At 43.6% G+C, this 14,550-nt stretch overlaps 1 long non-coding RNA gene across 2 annotated transcripts; it reads left to right on the top strand.

Moving 5' to 3' along the window:
• Positions 1 to 5: 5 nt before the first annotated feature.
• LOC139083292 (uncharacterized) lies at positions 6 to 14,324 on the top strand. Of its 2 annotated transcripts, none has more exons than XR_011539899.1 (3): positions 6 to 165; positions 5,142 to 7,171; positions 14,100 to 14,324. It is a non-coding gene; the product is annotated as an uncharacterized lncRNA (long non-coding RNA). The 2 variants fall into 2 exon arrangements; XR_011539900.1 differs by lacking the exon at positions 6 to 165 and adding an exon at positions 3,042 to 3,115 and having other exon boundaries at positions 14,100 to 14,317.
• The last annotated feature ends 226 nt before the right edge of the window (positions 14,325 to 14,550 follow it).

Genomic DNA, 14,550 nt, shown 5'->3' with positions numbered 1-14,550 from the left:
CCAGCGCGCACGCGCGCCACCGCCCGCCCGCCGCGGCCATTGGCTCCGCGAGCTTCCTGCCACCCCCTTCCCGGGAGCGGCCTCACGCACGCTCGCCGGCGTCTTCCTCCCGCCTAACAACAACTGCTTCGATACTATTGGCTGATTCTGACCCCGCCCCTTGAGGTATCTTTGCGACGATGGGCTAGCCTTAGTGCCATTCATATCTCGTAGGCGTTTCTGGTTTTCTTGAAGGACCCCGGCCCGCGATTGGTTGGTGATGGAACCTGTGGGTTTGGAGCTGAGCTGTGGTTTTGCGCCCCGCAGTGCGGACCCCTCCGGGCGGGCTGGGGTGTTCCTGGAGTGGGATGGGCTAGGCTGGGGTTATTTGTACAGTGCCCTAGGGATGAGGGCTTCGCCTCTGGAAAAAGCTCGCTATTTTGTGTTTCTGAGATCAGAGTTTTATCTTCTTTAAAAAAAGGAAAATGACTGACAGGATGACAAGCAAACAAGATGCAGGTTCATAGTCCTTGGGCAGGCAGCCATATCTCCTCAGCTATAGAACTCAAGATTTTTCTTCTAAACACAAAGTCAGAGCTGGTGGTTTTACAACCAGCGCACCCCAATCCCCCCCCACACACACACACCCCCCACCCCGCCCCAGCCCAAAATCTGAATGGAGATGCCATGTGTTTGAGGGTTTGTAAGCATCGTGTAGCCCGTTTATGTGAGGCAGCCTCTTAGTATGTACAGCGTCCTCAGGCTTTAAGGAGTCAGTATCTTATAATCCTGCTTGGGCCAGATCCCACCCTCTGGGCAGGATTCGTTAAAGGGGTGGTTTGAACCCTAACAATCACAGTCTACCTGGCCAAGCTTTACCCGGAGAATCAGGCAAAGCAAGCTTAATTTCCTTTAAGCAAATCTCACCTTTTTTCATTACTTCCTAGTTCAATCCAAAGACGCTCTAGGCAGACGACAGGAATAACTGAAAACCTAAAACCTAAACCTAAAATGAATGGGAAAAGAAAAAGACGTGGCTCTCACCCACTGCCCAGATTTTAGAAATCTTGGGTTCTTTTGGCAAGGGACATGAGGAAAAGGAAAGGAACACCACACTTCTTAGTTTTAATCGATTTGTTTGAGGGGAGGGGTCTGGGGACAAGGTGAGAAATTTAAATTCTCTTGAGACTGTCCCTGGGCAAGAATCAGAGAGTGTTAAATACTCGTGGGGCCTAGGATCTAGTTCTGGCCCTTTCTTTTAAAAATGACACTGTTAATTGACTTGGCTCAGTATGGCATCAGCTACTTAAGGGCAGAGCTAGGACTAGAACCCAGGTCTTCTGACTTACAGATCTTGGGTTCCTTCTATGCAATCTGCCCACCCTTAGCAATAAAACTTGAGCTCTAAGTGAGCACACAAAAAGAATTAAACCTCTATTTAATTACCAAAATAATTAAACTTTCTACATTTAATCTCCAAAAGAAATTTTAATTTCCAAATTGAAAGTCTTTAATTTCCAAAAGACAAAAGATGTTTTGAACATCGTAGACCTACGACAAGGCTGTTTTCTCTGAAATTGCCCCAACCTGAACCCTTTTTCCTCATTCTTCCAGGTGTGTTCTTGCTGTGCTATTGTTCACTCCCTTTTTCCCCTCCTACCACTACTGGAAATCTATGATTTCTATCTATGATTCTGCTTTTCCAGATTCATCACCAAGGACTTCTGTGCCAGCACGACAGGCCTGAGCAGGCCTTTATTAAAAATAGTAATGGCTGAAAAGCATCAAGTTAGCTATGTGCCAGGTATTGTTCTATGCCTGCGTTGTAGGTTAACTCAGTTGATCACACAGCACCCTTATGAGAGTGTTATTATCCCTGTGTCTTACCTCTATTAGGAAACTGAGGCACAAGGAGTTTAACTTGCCCAGGTTCACACTGCTAAGAAGTATTGGAACCAGGGTTAAGCCCAGGTAATCTGGCTCCAGACCCATTCCCTTCTGCCTCTCCCGGTTTCTTGTTGAAGACTGCCCGCTTGCCAGACAGGTTCAATGGATCTTCTGTTGAGTGGAGCTGTCTGATTTGCCAGTGGCTCCCTCCCATACCACATTGAAGTGTTCTACCTTCAGAATTGGGCCTCCCTCCAATTGGAAAATGTCAGATGCATTCTAACTTAATTCCCAGACTGGACCCCACCCATTGCTGTCCACCTCCTGGCGTGCCACCTGGGAAGCATCTAGCTCTCTTGTCTTATTCCTTCTTTGACTGTGGACCCCCACAGTTCAACTCTGGAGTGTCTCCCTTTAATGAAGATACACCTTGGGTGGCTTACCCAAAAAAGCTTCCTTCTCCCAAGCTTAGATCCCACACAACATCCTCCTCAGAGAATGCCCTTAAATGTCACATTTAAACTTTATTCCCTATCACACATGACAGCCAGGATTTCTTTTGCCATATCTATACCATGTCTTTAGCTAGACGAGCTCTGTCCTAAATTAAAAGCACCTGACACCTGGCAGACCACATCCTATCCTTTCCACAATTCCTTTTTGTGCTAAGAGATCTGCCAATGAACCAACCGAGAGGCGATCCCTCCCTCCCGGAATCACAGTGGCTCCTATTACTGCTGTTTCTTTGCAGGCAAAAATGAAGAGCCAAGCTCTTAGCCTTGGCTCACTTAGAGGAAGGGCATCTGTGTGTGCTCCGAGTAGTTCTGTTCCTATTTACTTATGTCCAGAAGAAAATCTGGATGGGCAGAGAATATTTCTGGAAAGATACAAGGACCAGGTTGCCTCCGAGGAGACCTCAGAGAAAGGTGGAGAATGGCATGGGAAGAGCACTTTTCACTCTACACCTTTGTGACTTTTGAATTTTGAACCATGTGAATGTATTACCTTTTTAAATGAAAGATAGAAAAGAAAAGAAACTAAACTCAAATAATCTGCTGAGCTAAAAGCTGACACTATTGGAGAGGAAGGTAACTTTTTTCAAACTTTTCAATTGTCCATGTCATCTGCATTTGTTACAGTAAATACGTGTAACTTTTTTTTTTAACAAAATAAAGGTCACACAGCACTCAGTACCTCCGGGGATGTGAACAGCACCTGAAACGGCCCTGGTTTGTGATAAGGATTCCTGGTAGGTAAAACGGGGGCAGCAGCTTCCATTCCCAACGTAACATGGCCTCACACACTGCAGAACAGGGCTTCCCGCTTCCCCTGGGCTCTCTGCTTCCCTGAAGATTCTTAGGTCTGTTTCCCCCATTTCTGTCCTCCTGTAGCAATTAAAGAAGCAGAGAGACTAGTGGGGTCTGCTTTTCTCCCTTTTTCCCATCCTCTGTGTCCACCTTTGCTGGGGGTGGTTCCCTTAAGTGGTCAGCCCCACTCATCGTGGCTGCTCAGCTGAAACCCAGGATGACCTTGACTCAAGTCAGAGACACCATTTTCAAATACAGGCCTTTCCAGATCCCTGCAGCTCTGCTCCTGCTCTTTGCAGTTTCTTTGGCTGCTCATACTCTGCATGACTTACACACAGATTCTGTCCTATTTCTGTATAGACCCGGCTCCTTTTACATGTGTGGCAGTCTTTCTTTCCTTTTCCCAGGGTGTATCACACACAGGGTTGAAGCTCACTTGATACTCAAAATATTGTTTCCAAACACAGTTACTGAGCTTCTTCCATGTGCCTGGTCCTATTTGAGAAGCTGGGGATCCTGCGTGGACTGGGGTACCTGTTCTCATGGAACTTAAATTCTGATGGGGCAGAAGTCCATAAATAAGAAAATAACAGGTAGTAATAAGAGCTATAATGCTGGGGGCCTAATTTCGGTTGAGTGGTCAGGAAAGGCTTCTCTGAGGAGGTGACATTTCAGTTGAAACAGGAAGGACACAATGGAGGCAGCTATGTGTATATCTGCACATGAATTCCAAGCTAAGATGGCAGATGGTCTGCATGCAACTAATTTTGCTCCATCCCAAAACTGCACTAAACAGATTTTCTTTCCTTTTTCTTTCTTTCTTTCTTTTTTTTTCTTAAGTCATAAACTCATAAGGAAAGGAGAGTAGGAAAAGAGAAAAGAGCATCACAATTTCAGAAGCTGGAAAATAGATGGATGAGTGGTAACTGATTTAGCAGATCTGCGAAAGCTGAGATCCAACCCAGCTTATACTGGAAATACTTCAGAAGGTCCGGAAACTGCCAGAACCAGGGGCCATCAGGACTGAGGGTGGAGGAGAAGGCTAAAATAAGGAGAACTGAGGGAAAGCAATTTGAGAAGCAGTTAGATCCCACATCCCATCCCTGATCCCAGCAGAAGGGTGGAGGTTTATCCTACAAGGAGCATCTCTGGTCCAGAAGATGCCAGGCACATTGAGGGCATGGGTACCACATTGGAAATGGGGGAACCTAGAGGCCAAATGCACATCGAATGTGGAGACTACAACTGTCTTGCCCCATTTGGCTTTCAGAATGCTGGCAATGTGACCTTCACCTCTTAGGTAGGAGATTGGAAGACTCTTCTTGAGGAATCTAATCAGCCTAGGAGGAAAGACCCACAGAGGCTGACACTTGGGGATCTCCCAACAATGGTCCAACCAGTAGTTGCTCTTCAGTGAAGCAATCTACCAGACACCTTTTGTGCACCACTTCTAATCCTCTTGCTCTACCCACATTTGCAGCTACTGTTCCATCAAGTTCCATACAGCTTCCCAGAGCAAGTGTTAATTTTATGTGTCAACTTCACTAGGCCACAGGATGCTCAGACAGTAATCATTATTTCTAGATGTGTCTGTGAGAGTGTTTCTGGATGAAATCAGCATTTGAATTGGTAGACTGAGCAAAGCAGATTGCCCTCCCCAATGTGAGTGGGCCTCATCCAATCTGTTGAGGGCCTGAATAGAACAGAAAGGAGGAGGGAGGGAGAATTCGGCTCTTTGCCTTACTGTTTTTGAGCTGGGACTTTGGTCTTCTCCTGTACTTGAATTGGAACTTATACCATGGGCTCTTCTGGTTCTCAGGCCTTTGGACTCAAACTGGAACTACCCCACTGGCTCTCCTGGGTCTCTGGTTTGCTGATGGCAAGTCATGGGACTTCTCAGCATAATTGCATGAGACAATTCCTTATACTATATCTATATCTCAATTCCTATTGTTTCTGTTTTTCTAGGGATCCCTAGCTAATGCAGCAAGCAAAGTCTTGCCTCAGCCCTGAATCTTGCTGTCTGTCCCAAAACGTCATTGATATCCATGTGGGTCTGCAGAACCACTCAGCATCAGCATTCAGACATGTGCTACCCAGAAATTCAGGGAAGATGATGTCTGCAGGGCTACTATTGAGGAGAAGTGCTTCCTTCTTTCATCTCCTGAGTGAAGAGTTCTGAGACACATTCCGTAAGACTCAGAATATCCTGTGGATTGGAGCACCAGCCACTGCAGCAATGGCCAGCTGGGTAACACATCTCACACTTATATTGGCTTTCTCTCTGTCTTTTTTCCCTCTCAGTATCCCTCATTCCTACTTCTTAGATCACTTCCCAAATGAACTACCCCTGTGTGAGTCTTGGGCTCTGCTTTTGGGGAAGCCATGGCTAAAACACACAGAAAGGCCCAACCCCACACTCAGCGCTCCCAAACGAGCTTTTGGCTATATTCTTCATCATGAACAAACGGCTAATGCCAAACAGCTAAAGAAAGCTTTTCACATGAAAAATAAGGACCAAAACCAGCAGAAAAAAAAGCAACTTACTTCAAGGCAAAACAGACCATGCAGGGAAAAGACATCAAATTAAAACTATTGTCATAAATTTTTTAAAATGTCATCAGTATTTTCAAAAGGAAAATAAATGATGTCGCGTCCATGAAACAAGGAGATGTTGCCATATAAAGAAATAATTCAAAGAACCAAGAGGAACTCCTGGAAATCAAAAACATATGGCAGAAATGGAAAACTCTGCAGAAAGAATGAGAAAACTGGAGAAGACTCACGGAACGTAAAGCAAAAAGGACAGAGACTTGACAATAGGAGAGACAGAGGACAAGCCATGTAAGTTCAACATCTGAATGGCAGAAACTCCAGAAACAGAAAACAAAGATAATTAATTGAAAAGATTCATCAATTAAATAATTCAAGAAAATTTCCCAGCATTGAAGGACACAATTTCCAGACAGAAAAGGCTGATCAAGAAATAAGACCGACAGATGAATATAGACACACACCAAGGCCCATCATTGTGAAATTCTAGCACACAGGGGACAAAGAAAAGATTCTACAAGCCTCAAGAGGGGAAAAAAGAGTCACATACAAAGGAGCAGGAACCAACAGCTCAGGCTTCTCAGTGGCATTATGGGAATCAAGAAGACAGGGCAGCAACATCTTCAAAACGCTAAGAAAATGATTTTCAACTCAAAATTCTATACCTAGCCAAGTCATCTGATAAATATGAGAATAGAAGGAAAACAATTTTCATGCAAAATCTCAAAAAATGTTAACTCCCATGCATGCTTTCTCAAGGAGCTACTGGAGAATGGATTCCACAAGGAACTAAACGAGAAAGAGAAAGTCATAGGATAGAGGACAGAGGAAATCCGTTGCAGAAGGCAGGCAATCAGTATCTTTGGGTGGATGGTGCAGGGAGATCCCAGGATGTTGACTGCGCCGCAAATGGCCACCAGTCAGAACTGGAGCATTGAAACCCAAGAGACAGACATATTGAGGATGGCTTCATCCAGGAGCTGCCTCCTGTTATTCCTTCCTTTTTACCTGAGGACTAGATACCCAGGTGAACCTGACCCTGATTCTAATCTGTACATGACTTATCTTGGACCATGCATTGATATAAGTTCCTCTCTCCCCCGTAAGCCTTGCCATCTAGATCAGCTGAGGACTCAGTTCTCCTCCCACAGAAATGGTCTGCTTTGATCTACTGCTCCACCGTGGTGAGCTTGGAAGCAGATAAACACAGAGAAGCACACTTCCCCAACCGCATCACTTACCCGTCCAACACCTGCCTCCTGCTATTGTCCTACCAATATCCTCACTGTGCTGCACCCTGTTGTCCCCAGGATTCACTCATGACATTCCCTAGGAGAGGTTCTGGTAAATTCCCAGGGAAGCCAAAGTCAGATTAAAACCTAGGGACCACTCTCTTTGTCTTCTCCGGGGAGTCTTCATCTAACTCTGGCAATATTATATCACAGGTAGGTGTGTGCTTGCTGCTCAGTGTTGCAAAATTAATGATAACTGTTCAGGGAGACCTACATAGGTGATTTTTGTGAAACTGTAAAAAAAACCAAGAGAATGATAACTCAAGTTAACTCAAAACTCAGGAGAATGGGTAACCTCTGGTGGAGGGTAGCGGCACAGTCCTGAAGGGGTACCCAGGGGGCTTCAGATATACTGTTAATAATTTCTTTTTTCTTTCTAAAGATTGGCACCTGAGCTAACATCTGTTGCCGATCTTTTTTTCTTCTTCTTCTCCCCAAAGCCCCCCCAGTACATAGTTGAATATTCTAGTTGTAGATCCTTCCGGCTCTGCTATGTGGGATGCCATCTCAGCATGGCTTGATGAGCGATGCCATGTCCGCACCCAGGGTCCAAACCGGCAAGACCCTGGGCCACCGAAGCGGAGCGGGCGAGCTTAACCACTCAACCATGGGGCCAGCCCAGTAGTTTATTTCTTAAGCTGAGTTGTGGATACATGGTGTACCACTGGTTATTATTCTCTCCCTGTATGTAAGTGATTTATACACGCTTCAGTATGTAAGAGCATTGCATATGATACTTTAATTAATGATAATTTTTAAAATAATAATCCAAAGAGGAGGGAAAATCTACTGAAAAGGACCTAAAGCAGGAGCAAGCTTGTTTTATTCCTAAACAGTATTTGAGGAAGGCCAGACTTGTGAGATAGCTGAGCTAGCAATTATTGCAAATGTCAAAACCCCTGATTTTTCCCAAAGTGGCTTTCCATCCGGTGTTCCTGTGTCACCATCGTGTTAGCCCAAAGCAGTTGGCCGTAGAATGTTAAGGTGAGAACTCATAGGAATGGATCAGGGGACCAAGAAGGAGAAAAAGTCGTGAGAAATAAAGGACTCAGGCTCCTAGGAAGTTGCAGTGGCAGTCACCACGAAGGGAAGGATCCCGACTTCATTCCATCCCGAGATTCCCCTTTAAAAAACATAAGATAGATATTAATCATTAGGTTTTCCACTGCAAATGATAGAAACTCCACTCTTATCTATTTTGTGTGAAAAATCAGCACAAAATTTAGTGGCTTAAACAATAATTTACATTTATTATCTCACAGTTTCTGTGAGTCTATAATTCAGGAGCAGCTTAGCTATGTGGTTGTGGCCCAGGGTCTCTCATGAGGTTGTAGTCAAGATGTCAGCTAGGGCAACAGTCATCTGAAGCCTTGACTGGGGACAGAGGATCTGCTTCCAAGATGGCTCATTCACAAGGCTGCTGGTGGGAGGCCTTGGTTCCTTGCTACAGGGACTTCCCACAGGGCTGTTGAGTGTCTTCACAACATGCCAGCTAGCTTCCCTCAGAGTGAGTTATCCATGAGAGAGCAAAGGTAGAAGCCAGAAGGTGCAGCGTCTTTTATGATCTAGCCTCAGAAGCCACACATCATCATTTCCTCAATATCCTATTGGTTACACAGGTCAACCCTATTCACTGTGAGAGGGGGCCATAGAAGAGCATGAACACCAGAATGAGGGGGCATGATTGGGGCCATCCTGAAGGCTGGCTACCTCACCAACTTGACTTCATAAAAATTAAAAACATCTCTTCTTTGAAACTATTAAGAAAATGAAAAGATAAGGGACAGAATGGGACAGGACATTTCCAAATCATGTATCTGATGTAGGACATGTATCCAGAATATATAAAGGACTCTTCATATTCAATAATAATAAACAAGGCCATTTTTCTAAATGGGAAAAATATTTGAAGAGATAGTTCATCAAGGAAGATATACAGATGGCAAATAAGCACATGAAAAGATCCTCAATATCATTAGTTGTTAGGAAAATCCAAATTAAAAGCACAGTGGTATGCCACCATGCACGTTGTAGAATGTTGAGCATTGAAAAGACCCTGCCAGGTGGTGAGGATGTGGAGCAACTGGAACTCTCATTCATATTTTGTTGGTGAAAATGCAAAATGGTACAGCCACTTTGGAAAAGTTTGATCTTTTTTGTACAGCTAAACATGCTTAGCATATGACCTTGCTCCTAGGTATTTATCCAAGTGGCATATCTATAAAATGGAATACTACTCAATAATTTTTAATGAATGAGCTATTGATACAAGCAACATGGATGAATCTCAAAAATAACTTTGCTTGAGTGAAAGAAAGCAGACAAAAGAGTACAGATGATATGATTCCATTTATATAAAATTCTAAAAATGCAAACTAATATGTCAATTATACTCAATAAGACTGTTTCTTCAGAAATGGCAGAAGAGTTTGCTTGTTTGCTTATTTTTTGATGGAGCATCCTGTGAAAATTGTACTTTTAAAACATTTGTTCCTGGGGCCGGCCCTGCATAGTGGTTAAGTTTGGTGCACTTCACTTTGGTGGCCCGGATTCACGGGTTCAGATCCCAGGCACGGACATACACCACTCATCAGCCATGCTGTGGCAGCGACCCACATATAAAGTGGAAGAAGATTGGCACAGATGTTAGCTTAGGGCTATTCTTCCTCAAGCAAAAAAGAGAATTGGCAACAGATGTTAGCTCAGGGCTAATCTTCCTCAGCAAAAAGAAAACCAAAACATTTGTTCCTACTTATTCCTTTTTTTTTTTTCAGCACATGTGTTCTATTCTTTGATTTTTAAAAAAAATTTTTAATAGTTAACACCTCGTTCAAAATTCAAGGCACAAAACGATATACAGTGAACAGTCTCCCACTTCTATTCCCATCCACCCAGCACCCCTCTCTGAAAGCAATGAATGTGGCTAGTTTCCTAAGTGTCCTTCCAAAGATATCCCAGATTTTAATATAAGGAATATACTACTAAGGTGAATTAGAGTGTGACCATATTTTTTCTGTTGGCTCAAAGATTGCAGGATCAAGGTCATGCTCAGCATCAGATAAATAGACTGGTACGGTCCTTATAAAGCCATGCTATCAGGCAGCACTGCCCCCCTAAAAATATGACCATCAATCTCAAATATTTCTCTCCTTGACCTTTCTTCTGCACCTCACACTAACCACTCACCTCTAACAGCTCTTAGTTCCTGGCCCTTCGTGACACTGCACTGTCCTTGCTTTCTGACCGCTTCATCCATTTCTTTCTCAGTCATCTTCTTGCTTGCTTTCCTGTTCTCCTCTGGCTCTCTACATGAAGACAGCCACCAGGCACTGGTCTTGGTGGGCTCCCTGGGAAGTCTCATCCTTTTATAACTCTCCACACTGAGACTACCTTCAGGTCTAAGATTGATGCTTTGCCAGTTTCATACAACTGCTATTCAGCCACACGGAGGGTGCCACTCTCCTGTGATCCTGTCTGGCACCTGACGGCCCCCTACCTTTGCACAGCCCTCCCCACAGCCCTCAAATGTGTGCTGCACACATCTCCAGCTAGGTACCCATCCTACAGAACAAGTTCATGCACACTGGTCTGTTTTCTCTCTTCCAAAGTGACTGCTTTCTCTTCTCAGAATTTCTATGCGTTAATGGCAATGCCATTCAGTATTCAGTTGGCTCTTATCATAAGTTAATATTTGTTTATTTGCACATAAGGGTCATATCTCCCTAAGTAGACTCCAGGTGGTTTTACCGGAGGTAGAGAACTTGACTTAGACTTTCTTTAGTTTATCACCACGTAGTTGTAGATACTCAAATAACAGCTGATTGAAGATTTGCTACATTAAAATTTCCCAACAGGCCATCAAAATACCCACCAACTGGAAATCAAATTCTGTTAAATAGATTAGGAGGGCTGGCCCCGTGGCCGAGTGGTTAAGTTCACACGCTCCACTGCAGCCGGCCCAGTGTTTCGTTGGTTCGAATCCTGGGCGCGGACATGGCACTGCTCATCAAACCATGCTGAGGCAGCGTCCCACATACCACAACTAGAAGAACCCACAATGAAGAATATACAACTATGTACCGGGGGTCTTTGGGGAGAAAAAGGAAAAAATAAAATCTTAAAAACAGATTAGGAGAACTTGATATTGAATGGGCTTCAACATGATCTAGCCAGAGTAAATCATCACAATTTAACAGACTTTTAATGTAAATATAGGTTTCCATTTATTAGAGCTCCTTAAAAGTAGGACACACCCTGTATGTCAGTGGTCAAAAATAGCTCTTGCCCCTGGCACTCAGATAGCATCTCTGGAATGCTGGCATTATGCAATAGCCCCTGACCAACCAACCAGAAGTATCTCAGCCTGAGACCTCCTTGGGACTTTACTCAGGCTCCTATTTTCAGTGTGCAGTAGAGTGATTCCTTTACATGTGTTTTCTCCCTATGAGGTGTAGGCACTAGGAAAAGAGAGAGTGGAGAGAGGCAGTACAGCAGGCAGCAAAGTGCAGGGGCCTTGACATCATCCGCTTTGGGATCCAATCTGGACTTGGCCATTCTCTGGCTATCTGACCCCAGCCAGGTTCTGATACACCTCTATCTTCAAAAATCCTGACTCTATAGAAAGCCCCGCATTACCCTGTCTGTTTACACATCGTGTCAACCCTCACAAACCCACCCAGCAGAGGACAAGATGGCCCAGTGGGCCTGGAACCTCAGGCTGATGGGAAAGGACCGTTCCTTTTGCACAATAACGCAGGGTCGTAATACCAGCAAACAGCCGGTCTTTATTTAAAATTTCGACATTTTGTTCATTGGGGATAGTTTGACCTTAACTTTAACTTTTTAAAATATTACATTAAAATATTATTTGTCTTGATTTGGTGCCTCTTAAATTTTGTGCAAGGCAAGCACCTCTCTTGCCTCGCCCTGCTAGGTTTGTAGAATTTGAGAAAAGGGACTCTGGTAACCAAAAGGCTTTGATTCTGGCCTCAACTCTGCCACTTACAAGCCTCAAGCCTTGGGTCTCCTGGGCCTCACCCATACAAGTTTCTCAGTCATAAAATATAGATGATTATATCTGCCCCATTTTCTTTGCAGGGCAGTTAACTATGATGATCAGATGAGATAATGTAGGAAAAGGACACTTGTAAAACAGCATTGTGCTACACACACAGAAATGAATAATAATTAGCAATAGCTTATCTTCAGGCTCGCTCTTGGAGCAGAGATTAGCAAATCCAGCTTGATCTGTGAGCTCCTAGATCAGATGGGGTGGTGACCTTCAGAAACCCCACGGCAGCTAACACACACTCAGATCTATCCGGCACCTAGGTACTGTCCTTGAAGCAGGTCTATGCCTGCAGAGTGACCCTGACCACCGCTTATGTCTTTCCAGGACCCAGAAATAGGGTGTAACCCCGTTCTCAATCCATATCCTTTACAAAGTTTTAATGACTGGTGAGCGTAGCTGATGTAGTGTAGGCCTGGTCTATTTCCAGATTGTAGGCTGTGAACAGTAAATAATCATAACTTTGAATGGGCTAACACTTTCCCCATTTGTTTTTTTTACAATGTCGTATTATATTAAACTTACTATATATATTAAGTTATTGAAGTATGGATGAATAGTAATTAAGAGTCTTCCTGAAGTTCTCTTGTAGCACTAATTTGTTTCCTTTACAATTAGGTAATTTATTTGTGACATCTCACCAACGTCTCATCAAAATCTGTTATTCTTTTTTTTTCTTCTTTTGTTGAGGAAGGTTGGCCCCGAGCTAACATCTGTACCACGCTTGGGATCGAAACCTGTGACCCCGGGCTGCTGAAGCAGAGCATGCCAAACTCAACCACTAAGCCACCAGGCTGGCCCCAAAAACTATTATTCTTGCTACTTATTTTCTTAAGTTTATTTTATTGTGGTAAAACATACATGACGTAAAATGTACCATTTTAACGATTTTTCTTTTTTAAGAAGATTAACCCTGAGCTAACTACTGCCAATCCTCCTCTTTTTGCTGAGGAAGACTGGCCCTGAGCTAACATCCATGCCCATCTTCCTCGATTTTATACGTGGGACGCCTACCACAGTGTGACTTTTGCCAAGTGGTGCCATGTCTGCACCCGGGATCTGAACAAGCGAACCCTAGGCTGCCAAAGCGGAACGTGTGAATTTAACCGCTGCGCCACTGGCCGGCCCCCAAATTTTAACAATTTTTGTGTTCAACATTCACAGTGTTGTACAACCATCACCACTATCCACCTCCAGATATTTTCCTTCATCCAAACTGAAATTCTTGTACCTAGTCAATGATGATTTCCCATTCTCCCCTCCCCCCGTCCATGGTAACCACTATTCTACTTTCTGTCTCTATGAATTTGCCTGCCTTTAGGTACTTCATATAAATGAAATCATACAAAATTGTCCTTTGGTTATGTAAGCTTTGTTATGTTCTATAAATATCCAGGGGAATTCCATCTTGTTTTATTTATCTTAGTAGACCCTTGTCCCACTTACGGAAAACATGGTTTCTTTTACTGAGAAATTATATAATAGGTTCTTTCCCTTTCCATCTCCAGGAAGGGACATTAGAAGTTGTCTGAAACTAGCAGAAGAGCTTTTCACTATTATGAAGGAGGTCTTCCTCTGACCTGTCTAGTTAATTAAACATCTAATAATTCTAACTTTTCATTGACAACTTAGTCCAGTGGAGAAGGTGCAGTTGTCCCTAAATATTAAAATCTTACACCTATCTGCTCAATGGATGAATTTGGTAACCTTGGAGGTTCCTGTTCGCCCCAAGCTTCTCAGAATTTAAAGGCCATTCATCTTGCAACTTATTTTACATATGTTCTTTTGCAGAAGCAATTAAGATCAGTGGTAAAGAGTTTACTTTTGGAAGAGGTCTGTCTTGCTTAAAATGACCAAGGATTTTTCAAAGTTTATGAACCAGCATTCCAAAACATCCCCTATTATTTGGAGAAAGTTGTCAAACTGTATATATCTATATAACTTAATGAAATTCTTTGCAACTCTCCCATGTTGATATTTTTTCACCCTGGAATTTGCTGTCTTTTTAAGCAGGTGTGCTACACACATTGGGAAACGAAAGGATCAGTGAAGCAACATGCTTTGTGATTGGGACCCACAGTACCTGTGTCAGTCGCTCCTCCACATTCACCTTTAAAGCAGAGACCGCCAGCTCCAGCACAAGACTACCTTTGCTCCCCACCCTCCAGCTCAAGAGCAAAAGAGCACAGTTGTCAGAGATATGTGCTTTGTACATACATCTGTTCTCAATTTATCTCAGTGTATTGTGATTGTTGGCTTATATAGCTGCAGTGGGTATTTGCTATTTGGCCACTTAAGCAACCTTTACCCTGATTTTGCTTTGGGGAAACTATCTTGACTCCTTGGAGACTGTCTGGAGAAACCACTACAGTTTCCCATCCTTTAGCAGCACATCAGCAAACTCAGCCACTCATTCATCCCTCCCTCCCTCCTTCTTCCCTTCTTGAAGTTGAATCTTATTATG

Source organism: Equus przewalskii, chromosome 1 (genome assembly GCF_037783145.1).
Source record: "Equus przewalskii isolate Varuska chromosome 1, EquPr2, whole genome shotgun sequence".
In the NCBI taxonomy this organism is placed as follows: domain Eukaryota; kingdom Metazoa; phylum Chordata; class Mammalia; order Perissodactyla; family Equidae; genus Equus; species Equus przewalskii.
The sequence above is the reverse complement of the archived record's forward strand: the minus strand, read 5'-3'. Positions and strand labels throughout refer to the sequence as shown.